Source organism: Mixophyes fleayi, chromosome 1 (genome assembly GCF_038048845.1).
Source record: "Mixophyes fleayi isolate aMixFle1 chromosome 1, aMixFle1.hap1, whole genome shotgun sequence".
In the NCBI taxonomy this organism is placed as follows: domain Eukaryota; kingdom Metazoa; phylum Chordata; class Amphibia; order Anura; family Limnodynastidae; genus Mixophyes; species Mixophyes fleayi.
The window spans coordinates 160,803,049-160,817,364 of record NC_134402.1 but is presented as its reverse complement, the minus strand read 5'-3'; the positions used below and the strand labels follow the sequence as shown (position 1 = coordinate 160,817,364).

General features: G+C 35.5%; 1 non-coding gene across 1 annotated transcript; it reads right to left on the bottom strand.

The window, feature by feature from the left end:
* Nucleotides 1–254: 254 nt before the first annotated feature.
* Nucleotides 255–327, bottom strand: TRNAK-UUU (transfer RNA lysine (anticodon UUU)). The gene has a single exon. It is a non-coding gene; the product is annotated as a tRNA-Lys (tRNA).
* Between the last annotated feature and the right edge of the window lie 13,989 nt (nt 328–14,316).

Genomic DNA, 14,316 nt, shown 5'->3' with positions numbered 1-14,316 from the left:
GTCATACTGTGAATTTGTAAAATGTGAAGAGAAGTTCATCAGCTAAATCAATAAATTATCTTGCGTTTTGCGTGAAGTTTCTGGTATTATTGTCCAAATAATATGGCTATTTACTGCAGAATCACTTGTTTCCTTATCAACAATGTGAGAAATGTTGATAATGACCTTTTTCACTTTTATCGCGGAAATCCTTCACAGCATACGTTTTGCCTGGCACAGAGAATATAGTTTGCCATTGTTTAAAAGGCATACTCTGCCTGAACAGGGACTTGAACCCTGGACCCTCAGATTAAAAGTCTGATGCTCTACCGACTGAGCTATCCAGGCTCTCTTTTTATCTTGTACTCATCTGGAAAATGGGCAGTTCTGTAACCAATGCCAATTTAATCGTGGCCAATGTTCTGTAAAGTGTGAGCCGAAAGGCTTGTTTGGAAGGTCTCAGGATGCAAAAAGCTTTGATTGTCCCTTGGTTGAACATTTAGATCCCACCAAACTGTAAGTCTTAATGCCCTTCAAGATTCATTTTCAACTATACTGCTTGGGGGATTAATTTGTTTGCTGTCTAATTTAATTACTATGTTGCTAACAAATTGGGATGAAGTTGGGTTAGATAGGAAATGAGGTGAAATGTCTAACCTTAATATACTTAGAATTTAATCTACAAGTAATATTTGCCTCATAGCATTTTATTTAGATGCTGCACCACTTTAAGTCCCACATAGCATCTCAAGTTTCTAGGAAATTATGTATTTGGATTGGACTGACCTGACTTGCACTTACAGATGTTCACTAATGTCCAGCTTTTATCAGTACATGACAGTGTAATGTAATCATACTGTGAAATTGTGTAATGGTAAGAGAAGTTGACCAACTAAGTCAATAAATCCACTTGCGATAAAAAAAAAAGTTTATTTCACCTTGGTTGATCATAGAGATCTTAGTACACTATAAGTATTCATACCCTTCAAGACTCAATTTCATCTGTACACTTAATTTACAGATGTACACTAATGTCATGCTTGTGTAATGGCATTATAATCCAGTCATACTGTGAATTTGTAAAATGTGAAGAGAAGTTCATCAGCTAAATCAATAAATTATCTTGCGTTATGCGTGGAGTTTCTTGTATTTTTGTTCAAATAATATGGCTATTTACTGCAGAATCACTTGTTTCCTCATCAACAATTTGAGAAATGATGATAATGACCTTTTTCACTTTTATCGCGGAAATCATTCACAGCATACGTTTTGCATGGCACAGAGAATATAGATTGCAATCGTTTAAAAGGCATGCACTGCCTGAACAGGGACTTAAACCCTGGACACTCAGATTAAATGTCTGATGCTCTACCGACTGAGCTATGCAGGCTCTCTTTTTATTGTGTACTCATCTGGAAAATGGGCAGTTCTGTAACCAATGCCAATTTAATCGTGGCCAATGTTCTGTAAAGTGTGAGCCGAAAGGCTTGGTTGGAAGGTCTCAGGATGCAAAAAGCTTTGATTGTCCCTTGGTTGAACATTTAGATCCCACCAAACTGTAAGTCTTAATGCCCTTCAAGATTCATTTTCAACTATACTGCTTGGGGGATTAATTTGTTTGCTGTCTAATTTAATTACTATGTTGCTAACAAATTGGGATGAAGTTGGGTTAGATAGGAAATGAGGTGAAATGTCTAACCTTAATATACTTAGAATTTAATCTACAAGTAATATTTGCCTCATAGCATTTTATTTAGATGCTGCACCACTTTAAGTCCCACATAGCATCTCAAGTTTCTAGGAAATTATGTATTTGGATTGGACTGACCTGACTTGCACTTACAGATGTTCACTAATGTCCAGCTTTTATCAGTACATGACAGTGTAATGTAATCATACTGTGAAATTGTGTAATGGTAAGAGAAGTTGACCAACTAAGTCAATAAATCCACTTGCGATAAAAAAAAAAGTTTATTTCACCTTGGTTGATCATAGAGATCTTAGTACACTATAAGTATTCATACCCTTCAAGACTCAATTTCATCTGTACACTTAATTTACAGATGTACACTAATGTCATGCTTGTGTAATGGCATTATAATCCAGTCATACTGTGAATTTGTAAAATGTGAAGAGAAGTTCATCAGCTAAATCAATAAATTATCTTGCGTTATGCGTGGAGTTTCTTGTATTTTTGTTCAAATAATATGGCTATTTACTGCAGAATCACTTGTTTCCTCATCAACAATTTGAGAAATGATGATAATGACCTTTTTCACTTTTATCGCGGAAATCATTCACAGTATACGTTTTGCATGGCACAGAGAATATAGATTGCAATCGTTTAAAAGGCATGCACTGCCTGAACAGGGACTTAAACCCTGGACACTCAGATTAAATGTCTGATGCTCTACCGACTGAGCTATGCAGGCTCTCTTTTTATCTTGTACTCATCTGGAAAATGGGCAGTTCTGTAACCAATGCCAATTTAATCGTGGCCAATGTTCTGTAAAGTGTGAGCCGAAAGGCTTGGTTGGAAGGTCTCAGGATGTAAAAAGCTTTGATTGTCCCTTGGTTGAACATTTAGATCCCAGCAAACTGTAAGTATTAATGCCCTTCAAGATTCATTTTCAACTATACTGCTTGGGGGATTAATTTGTTAGCTGACTAATTTAATTATTATGTTGCTAACAAATTGGGATGAAGTTGGGTTAGATAGGAAATGAGGTGAAATGTCTAACCTTAATATACTTAGAATTTAATCTACAAGTAATATTTGCCTCGTAGCATTTTGTTTAGATGCTGCACCACTTTAAGTCCCACATAGCATCTCAGGTTTCTAGGAAATTATGTATTTGGATTGGACTGACCTGACTTGCACTTACAGATGTTCACTAATGTCCAGCTTTTATCAGTACATGACAGTGTAATGTAATCATACTGTGAAATTGTGTAATGGTAAGAGAAGTTGACCAACTAAGTCAATAAATCCACTTGCGATAAAAAAAAAAGTTTATTTCACCTTGGTTGATCATAGAGATCTTAGTACACTATAAGTATTCATACCCTCCAAGACTCAATTTCATCTGTACAATTAATTTACAGATGTACACTAATGTCATGCTTGTGTAATGGCATTATAATCCAGTCATACTGTGAATTTGTAAAATGTGAAGAGAAGTTCATCAGCTAAATCAATAAATTATCTTGCGTTATGCGTGGAGTTTCTTGTATTTTTGTTCAAATAATATGGCTATTTACTGCAGAATCACTTGTTTCATCATCAACAATTTGAGAAATGATGATAATGACCTTTTTCACTTTTATCGCGGAAATCATTCACAGTATACATGTTGCATGGCACAGAGAATATAGATTGCAATCATTTAAAATGCATGCACTGCCTGAACAGGGATTTAAACCCTGGACACTCAGATTAAAAGTCTGATGCTCTACCGACTGAGCTATCCAGGCTCTCTTTTTATCTTGTACTCATCTGGAAAATGGGCAGTTCTGTAACCAATGCCAATTTAATCGTGGCCAATGTTCTGTAAAGTGTGAGCCGAAAGGCTTGGTTGGAAGGTCTCAGGATGTAAAAACCTTTGATTGTCCCTTGGTTGAACATTTAAATCCAAGCAAACTGTAAGTATCAATGCCCTTCAAGATTCAATTTCAACTATACTGCTTGGGGGATTATTTGTTAGCTGTCTAATTTAATTACTATGTTGCTAACAAATTGGGATGAAGTTAGGTTACATAGGAATTGAGGTGAAATGTCTAGCCTTAATATACTTAGAATTTAATCTACAAGTAATATTTGTCTCGTAGCATTTTGTTTAGATGCTGCACCACTTTAAGTCCCACATAGCATCTCAAGTTTCTAGGAAATTATGTATTTGGATTGGACTGACCTGACTTGCACTTACAGATGTTCACTAATGTCCAGCTTTTATCAGTACATGACAGTGTAATGTAATCATACTGTGAATTTGTGAAATAGTAAGAGAAGTTGACCAACTAAATCAATAAATCCACATGCGATAAAAAAAAAGTTAATTTCACCTTGGTTGATCATAGAGATCTTAGTACACTATAAGTATTCATACCCTTCAAGACTCAATTTCATCTGTACACTTAATTTACAGATGTACACTAATGTCATGCTTGTGTAATGGCATTATAATCCAGTCATACTGTGAATTTGTAAAATGTGAAGAGAAGTTCATCAGCTAAATCAATAAATTATCTTGCGTTATGCGTGAAGTTTCTGGTATTTTTGTTCAAATAATATGGCTATTTACTGCAGAATCACTTGTTTCCTTATTAACAATTTGAGAAATGATGATAATGACCTTTTTCACTTTTATCGCGGAAATCCTTCACAGCATACGTTTTGCATGGCACAGAGAATATAGATTGCCATTGTTTAAAAGGCATACACGCCTGAACAGGGACTTGAACCCTGGATCCTCAGATTAAAAGTCTGATGCTCTACCGACTGAGCTATCCAGGCTCTCTTTTTATCTTGTACTCATCTGGAAAATGGGCAGTTCTGTAACCAATGCCAATTTAATCGTGGCCAATGTTCTGTAAAGTGTGAGCCGAAAGGCTTGGTAGGAAGGTCTCAGGATGTAAAAAGCTTTGATTGTCCCTTGGTTGAACATTTAGATCCCAGCAAACTGTAAGTATTAATGCCCTTCAAGATTCATTTTCAACTATACTGCTTGGGGGATTAATTTGTTAGCTGACTAATTTAATTATTATGTTGCTAACAAATTGGGATGAAGTTGGGTTAGATAGGAAATGAGGTGAAATGTCTAACCTTAATATACTTAGAATTTAATCTACAAGTAATATTTGCCTCGTAGCATTTTGTTTAGATGCTGCACCACTTTAAGTCCCACATAGCATCTCAGGTTTCTAGGAAATTATGTATTTGGATTGGACTGACCTGACTTGCACTTACAGATGTTCACTAATGTCCAGCTTTTATCAGTACATGACAGTGTAATGTAATCATACTGTGAAATTGTGTAATGGTAAGAGAAGTTGACCAACTAAGTCAATAAATCCACTTGCGATAAAAAAAAAAGTTTATTTCACCTTGGTTGATCATAGAGATCTTAGTACACTATAAGTATTCATACCCTCCAAGACTCAATTTCATCTGTACAATTAATTTACAGATGTACACTAATGTCATGCTTGTGTAATGGCATTATAATCCAGTCATACTGTGAATTTGTAAAATGTGAGGAGAAGTTCATCAGCTAAATCAATAAATTATCTTGCGTTATGCGTGGAGTTTCTTGTATTTTTGTTCAAATAATATGGCTATTTACTGCAGAATCACTTGTTTCATCATCAACAATTTGAGAAATGATGATAATGACCTTTTTCACTTTTATCGCGGAAATCATTCACAGTATACATGTTGCATGGCACAGAGAATATAGATTGCAATCATTTAAAATGCATGCACTGCCTGAACAGGGATTTAAACCCTGGACACTCAGATTAAAAGTCTGATGCTCTACCGACTGAGCTATCCAGGGTCTCTTTTTCTCTTGTACTCATCTGGAAAATGGGCAGTTCTGTAACCAATGCCAATTTAATCGTGGCCAATTTTCTGTAAAGTGTGAGCCGAAAGGCTTGGTTGGAAGGTCTCAGGATGTAAAAAGCTTTGATTGTCCCTTGGTTGAACATTTAGATCCCAGCAAACTGTAAGTATTAATGCCCTTCAAGATTCATTTTCAACTATACTGCTTGGGGGATTAATTTGTTAGCTGACTAATTTAATTATTATGTTGCTAACAAATTGGGATGAAGTTGGGTTAGATAGGAAATGAGGTGAAATGTCTAACCTTAATATACTTAGAATTTAATCTACAAGTAATATTTGCCTCGTAGCATTTTGTTTAGATGCTGCACCACTTTAAGTCCCACATAGAATCTCAGGTTTCTAGGAAATTATGTATTTGGATTGGACTGACCTGACTTGCACTTACAGATGTTCACTAATGTCCAGCTTTTATCAGTACATGACAGTGTAATGTAATCATACTGTGAAATTGTGTAATGGTAAGAGAAGTTGACCAACTAAGTCAATAAATCCACTTGCGATAAAAAAAAAAGTTTATTTCACCTTGGTTGATCATAGAGATCTTAGTACACTATAAGTATTCATACCCTCCAAGACTCAATTTCATCTGTACAATTAATTTACAGATGTACACTAATGTCATGCTTGTGTAATGGCATTATAATCCAGTCATACTGTGAATTTGTAAAATGTGAAGAGAAGTTCATCAGCTAAATCAATAAATTATCTTGCGTTATGCGTGGAGTTTCTTGTATTTTTGTTCAAATAATATGGCTATTTACTGCAGAATCACTTGTTTCATCATCAACAATTTGAGAAATGATGATAATGACCTTTTTCACTTTTATCGCGGAAATCATTCACAGTATACATGTTGCATGGCACAGAGAATATAGATTGCAATCATTTAAAATGCATGCACTGCCTGAACAGGGATTTAAACCCTGGACACTCAGATTAAAAGTCTGATGCTCTACCGACTGAGCTATCCAGGCTCTCTTTTTATCTTGTACTCATCTGGAAAATGGGCAGTTCTGTAACCAATGCCAATTTAATCGTGGCCAATGTTCTGTAAAGTGTGAGCCGAAAGGCTTGGTTGGAAGGTCTCAGGATGTAAAAACCTTTGATTGTCCCTTGGTTGAACATTTAAATCCAAGCAAACTGTAAGTATCAATGCCCTTCAAGATTCAATTTCAACTATACTGCTTGGGGGATTATTTGTTAGCTGTCTAATTTAATTACTATGTTGCTAACAAATTGGGATGAAGTTAGGTTACATAGGAATTGAGGTGAAATGTCTAGCCTTAATATACTTAGAATTTAATCTACAAGTAATATTTGTCTCGTAGCATTTTGTTTAGATGCTGCACCACTTTAAGTCCCACATAGCATCTCAAGTTTCTAGGAAATTATGTATTTGGATTGGACTGACCTGACTTGCACTTACAGATGTTCACTAATGTCCAGCTTTTATCAGTACATGACAGTGTAATGTAATCATACTGTGAATTTGTGAAATAGTAAGAGAAGTTGACCAACTAAATCAATAAATCCACATGCGATAAAAAAAAAGTTAATTTCACCTTGGTTGATCATAGAGATCTTAGTACACTATAAGTATTCATACCCTTCAAGACTCAATTTCATCTGTACACTTAATTTACAGATGTACACTAATGTCATGCTTGTGTAATGGCATTATAATCCAGTCATACTGTGAATTTGTAAAATGTGAAGAGAAGTTCATCAGCTAAATCAATAAATTATCTTGCGTTATGCGTGAAGTTTCTGGTATTTTTGTTCAAATAATATGGCTATTTACTGCAGAATCACTTGTTTCCTTATTAACAATTTGAGAAATGATGATAATGACCTTTTTCACTTTTATCGCGGAAATCCTTCACAGCATACGTTTTGCATGGCACAGAGAATATAGATTGCCATTGTTTAAAAGGCATACATGCCTGAACAGGGACTTGAACCCTGGATCCTCAGATTAAAAGTCTGATGCTCTACCGACTGAGCTATCCAGGCTCTCTTTTTAGCTTGTACTCATCTGGAAAATGGGCAGTTCTGTAACCAATGCCAATTTAATCGTGGCCAATGTTCTGTAAAGTGTGAGCCGAAAGGCTTGGTTGGAAGGTCTCAGGATGCAAAAAGCTTTGATTGTCCCTTGGTTGAACATTTAAATCCAAGCAAACTGTAAGTATCAATGCCCTTCAAGATTCAATTTCAACTATACTGCTTGGGGGATTAATTTTTTTGCTGTCTAATTTAATTACTATGTTGCTAACAAATTGGGATGAAGTTGGGTTAGATAGGAAATGAGGTGAAATGTCTAACCTTAATATACTTAGAATTTAATCTACAAGTAATATTTGCCTCGTAGCATTTTATTTAGATGCTGCACCACTTTAAGTCCCACATAGCATCTCAAGTTTCTAGGAAATTATGTATTTGGATTGGACTGACCTGACTTGCACTTACAGATGTTCACTAATGTCCAGCTTTTATCAGTACATGACAGTGTAATGTAATCATACTGTGAAATTGTGTAATGGTAAGAGAAGTTGACCAACTAAGTCAATAAATCCACTTGCGATAAAAAAAAAAGTTTATTTCACCTTGGTTGATCATAGAGATCTTAGTACACTATAAGTATTCATACCCTTCAAGACTCAATTTCATCTGTACACTTAATTTACAGATGTACACTAATGTCATGCTTGTGTAATGGCATTATAATCCAGTCATACTGTGAATTTGTAAAATGTGAAGAGAAGTTCATCAGCTAAATCAATAAATTATCTTGCGTTATGCGTGGAGTTTCTTGTATTTTTGTTCAAATAATATGGCTATTTACTGCAGAATCACTTGTTTCCTCATCAACAATTTGAGAAATGATGATAATGACCTTTTTCACTTTTATCGCGGAAATCATTCACAGTATACGTTTTGCATGGCACAGAGAATATAGATTGCAATCGTTTAAAAGGCATGCACTGCCTGAACAGGGACTTAAACCCTGGACACTCAGATTAAATGTCTGATGCTCTACCGACTGAGCTATGCAGGCTCTCTTTTTATCTTGTACTCATCTGGAAAATGGGCAGTTCTGTAACCAATGCCAATTTAATCGTGGCCAATGTTCTGTAAAGTGTGAGCCGAAAGGCTTGGTTGGAAGGTCTCAGGATGTAAAAAGCTTTGATTGTCCCTTGGTTGAACAGTTAGATCCCAGCAAACTGTAAGTATTAATGCCCTTCAAGATTCATTTTCAACTATACTGCTTGGGGGATTAATTTGTTAGCTGACTAATTTAATTATTATGTTGCTAACAAATTGGGATGAAGTTGGGTTAGATAGGAAATGAGGTGAAATGTCTAACCTTAATATACTTAGAATTTAATCTACAAGTAATATTTGCCTCGTAGCATTTTGTTTAGATGCTGCACCACTTTAAGTCCCACATAGCATCTCAGGTTTCTAGGAAATTATGTATTTGGATTGGACTGACCTGACTTGCACTTACAGATGTTCACTAATGTCCAGCTTTTATCAGTACATGACAGTGTAATGTAATCATACTGTGAAATTGTGTAATGGTAAGAGAAGTTGACCAACTAAGTCAATAAATCCACTTGCGATAAAAAAAAAAGTTTATTTCACCTTGGTTGATCATAGAGATCTTAGTACACTATAAGTATTCATACCCTCCAAGACTCAATTTCATCTGTACAATTAATTTACAGATGTACACTAATGTCATGCTTGTGTAATGGCATTATAATCCAGTCATACTGTGAATTTGTAAAATGTGAAGAGAAGTTCATCAGCTAAATCAATAAATTATCTTGCGTTATGCGTGGAGTTTCTTGTATTTTTGTTCAAATAATATGGCTATTTACTGCAGAATCACTTGTTTCCTCATCAACAATTTGAGAAATGATGATAATGACCTTTTTCACTTTTATCGCGGAAATCATTCACAGTATACGTTTTGCATGGCACAGAGAATATAGATTGCAATCGTTTAAAAGGCATGCACTGCCTGAACAGGGACTTAAACCCTGGACACTCAGATTAAATGTCTGATGCTCTACCGACTGAGCTATGCAGGCTCTCTTTTTATCTTGTACTCATCTGGAAAATGGGCAGTTCTGTAACCAATGCCAATTTAATCGTGGCCAATGTTCTGTAAAGTGTTAGCCGAAAGGCTTGGTTGGAAGGTCTCAGGATGTAAAAAGCTTTGATTGTCCCTTGGTTGAACATTTAGATCCCAGCAAACTATAAGTATTAATGCCCTTCAAGATTCATTTTCAACTATACTGCTTGGGGGATTAATTTGTTAGCTGACTAATTTAATTACTATGTTGCTAACAAATTGGGATGAAGTTGGGTTAGATAGGAAATGAGGTGAAATGTCTAACCTTAATATACTTAGAATTTAATCTACAAGTAATATTTGCCTCGTAGCATTTTGTTTAGATGCTGCACCACTTTAAGTCCCACATAGCATCTCAAGTTTCTAGGAAATTATGTATTTGGATTGGACTGACCTGACTTGCACTTACAGATGTTCACTAATGTCCAGCTTTTATCAGTACATGACAGTGTAATGTAATCATACTGTGAAATTGTGTAATGGTAAGAGAAGTTGACCAACTAAGTCAATAAATCCACTTGCGATAAAACAAAAAGTTTATTTCACCTTGGTTGATCATAGAGATCTTAGTACACTATAAGTATTCATACCCTCCAAGACTCAATTTCATCTGTACAATTAATTTACAGATGTACACTAATGTCATGCTTGTGTAATGGCATTATAATCCAGTCATACTGTGAATTTGTAAAATGTGAAGAGAAGTTCATCAGCTAAATCAATAAATTATCTTGTGTTATGCGTGGAGTTTCTTGTATTTTTGTTCAAATAATATGGCTATTTACTGCAGAATCACTTGTTTCCTCATCAACAATTTGAGAAATGATGATAATGACCTTTTTCACTTTTATCGCGGAAATCATTCACAGTATACGTTTTGCATGGCACAGAGAACATAGATTGCCATCGTTTAAAAGGCATGCACTGCCTGAACAGGGACTTAAACCCTGGACACTTAGATTAAAAGTCTGATGCTCTACCGACTGAGCTATCCAGGCTCTCTTTGTATCTTGTACTCAACTGGAAAATGGGCAGTTCTGTAACCAATGCCAATTTAATCGTGGCCAATGTTCTGTAAAGTGTGAGCCGAAAGGCTTGGTTGGAAGGTCTCAGGATGCAAAAACCTTTGATTGTCCCTTGGTTGAACATTTAGATCCCACCAAACTGTAAGTATTAATGCCCTTCAAGATTCATTTTCAACTATACTGCTTGGGGGATTAATTTTTTTGCTGTCTAATTTAATTACTATGTTGCTAACAAATTGGGATGAAGTTGGGTTAGATAGGAAATGAGGTGAAATGTCTAACCTTAATATACTTAGAATTTAATCTACAAGTAATATTTGCCTCGTAGCATTTTATTTAGATGCTGCACCACTTTAAGTCCCACATAGCATCTCAAGTTTCTAGGAAATTATGTATTTGGATTGGACTGACCTGACTTGCACTTACAGATGTTCACTAATGTCCAGCTTTTATCAGTACATGACAGTGTAATGTAATCATACTGTGAAATTGTGTAATGGTAAGAGAAGTTGACCAACTAAGTCAATAAATCCACTTGCGATAAAAAAAAAAGTTTATTTCACCTTGGTTGATCATAGAGATCTTAGTACACTATAAGTATTCATACCCTCCAAGACTCAATTTCATCTGTACACTTAATTTACAGATGTACACTAATGTCATGCTTGTGTAATGGCATTATAATCCAGTCATACTGTGAATTTGTAAAATGTGAAGAGAAGTTCATCAGCTAAATCAATAAATTATCTTGCGTTATGCGTGGAGTTTCTTGTATTTTTGTTCAAATAATATGGCTATTTACTGCAGAATCACTTGTTTCATCATCAACAATTTGAGAAATGATGATAATGACCTTTTTCACTTTTATCGTGGAAATCCTTCACAGCATACGTTTTGCATGGCACAGAGAACATAGATTGCCATCGTTTAAAAGGCATACATGCCTGAACAGGGACTTGAACCCTGGACCCTCAGATTAAAAGTCTGATACTCTACCGACTGAGCTATCCAGGCTCTCTTTTTATCTTGTACTCATCTGGAAAATGGGCAGTTCTGTAACCAATGCCAATTTAATCGTGGCCAATGTTCTGTAAAGTGTGAGCCGAAAGGCTTGGTTGGAAGGTCTCAGGATGCAAAAACCTTTGATTGTCCCTTGGCTGAACATTTAAATCCAAGCAAACTGTAAGTATCAATGCCCTTCAAGATTCATTTTCAACTATACTGCTTGGGGGATTAATTTTTTTGTTGTCTAATTTAATTACTATGTTGCTAACAAATTGGGATGAAGTTGGGTTAGATAGGAAATGAGGTGAAATGTCTAACCTTAATATACTTAGAATTTAATCTACAAGTAATATTTGCCTCGTAGCATTTTATTTAGATGCTGCACCACTTTAAGTCTCACATAGCATCTCAAGTTTCTAGGAAATTATGTATTTGGATTGGACTGACCTGACTTGCACTTACAGATGTTCACTAATGTCCAGCTTTTATCAGTACATGACAGGTTAATGTAATCATACTGTGAAATTGTGTAATGGTAAGAGAAGTTGACCAACTAAGTCAATAAATCCACTTGCGATAAAAAAAAAGTTTATTTCACCTTGGTTGATCATAGAGATCTTAGTACACTATAAGTATTCATACCCTCCAAGACTCAATTTCATCTGTACAATTAATTTACAGATGTACACTAATGTCATGCTTGTGTAATGGCATTATAATCCAGTCATACTGTGAATTTGTAAAATGTGAAGAGAAGTTCATCAGCTAAATCAATAAATTATCTTGCGTTATGCGTGGAGTTTCTTGTATTTTTGTTCAAATAATATGGCTATTTACTGCAGAATCACTTGTTTCCTCATCAACAATTTGAGAAATGATGATAATGACCTTTTTCACTTTTATCGCGGAAATCATTCACAGTATACATGTTGCATGGCACAGAGAATATAGATTGCAATCGTTTAAAATGCTTGCACTGCCTGAACAGGGATTTAAACCCTGGACCCTCAGATTAAAAGTCTGATGCTCTACCGACTGAGCTATCCAGGCTCTCTTTTTATCTTGTACTCATCTGGAAAATGGGCAGTTCTGTAACCAATGCCAATTTAATCGTGGCCAATGTTCTGTAAAGTGTGAGCCGAAAGGCTTGGTTGGAAGGTCTCAGGATGCAAAAACCTTTGATTGTCCCTTGGTTGAACATTTAAATCCAAGCAAACTGTAACTATCAATGCCCTTCAAGATTCAATTTCAACTATACTGCTTGGGGGATTAATTTGTTAGCTGTCTAATTTAATTACTATGTTGCTAACAAATTGGGATGAAGTTGGGTTAGATAGGAAATGAGGTGAAATGTCTAACCTTAATATACTTAGAATTTAATCTACAAGTAATATTTGCCTCGTAGCATTTTATTTAGATGCTGCACCACTTTAAGTCCCACATAGCATCTCAAGTTTCTAGGAAATTATGTATTTGGATTGGACTGACCTGACTTGCACTTACAGATGTTCACTAATGTCCAGCTTTTATCAGTACATGACAGTGTAATGTAATCATACTGTGAATTTGTGAAATAGTAAGAGAAGTTGACCAACTAAATCAATAAATCCACATGCGATAAAAAAAAAGTTAATTTCACCTTGGTTGATCATAGAGATCTTAGTACACTATAAGTATTCAAACCCTTCAAGACTCAATTTCATCTGTACACTTAATTTACAGATGTACACTAATGTCATGCTTGTGTAATGGCATTATAATCCAGTCATACTGTGAATTTGTAAAATGTGAAGAGAAGTTCATCAGCTAAATCAATAAATTATCTTGCGTTATGCGTGGAGTTTCTTGTATTTTTGTTCAAATAATATGGCTATTTACTGCAGAATCACTTGTTTCCTCATCAACAATTTGAGAAATGATGATAATGACCTTTTTCACTTTTAACGCGGAAATCCTTCACAGCATACGTTTTGCATGGCACAGAGAATATAGATTGCCATCGTTTAAAAGGCATACATGCTTGAACAGGGACTTGAACCCTGGACCCTCAGATTAAAAGTCTGATGCTCTACCGACTGAGCTATCCAGGCTCTCTTTTTATCTTGTACTCATCTGGAAAATGGGCAGTTCTGTAACCAATGCCAATTTAATCGTGGCCAATGTTCTGTAAAGTGTGAGCCGAAAGGCTTGGTTGGAAGGTCTCAGGATGCAAAAACCTTTGATTGTCCCTTGGTTGAACATTTAAATCCAAGCAAACTGTAAGTATCAATGCCCTTCAAGATTCAATTTCAACTATACTGCTTGGGGGATTAATTTGTTAGCTGTCTAATTTAATTACTATGTTGCTAACAAATTGGGATGAAGTTGGGTTACATAGGAATTGAGGTGAAATGTCTAGCCTTAATATACTTAGAATTTAATCTACAAGTAATATTTGCCTCGTAGCATTTTGTTTAGATGCTGCACCACTTTAAGTCTCACATAGCATCTCAAGTTTCTAGGAAATTATGTATTTGGATTGGACTGACCTGACTTGCACTTAC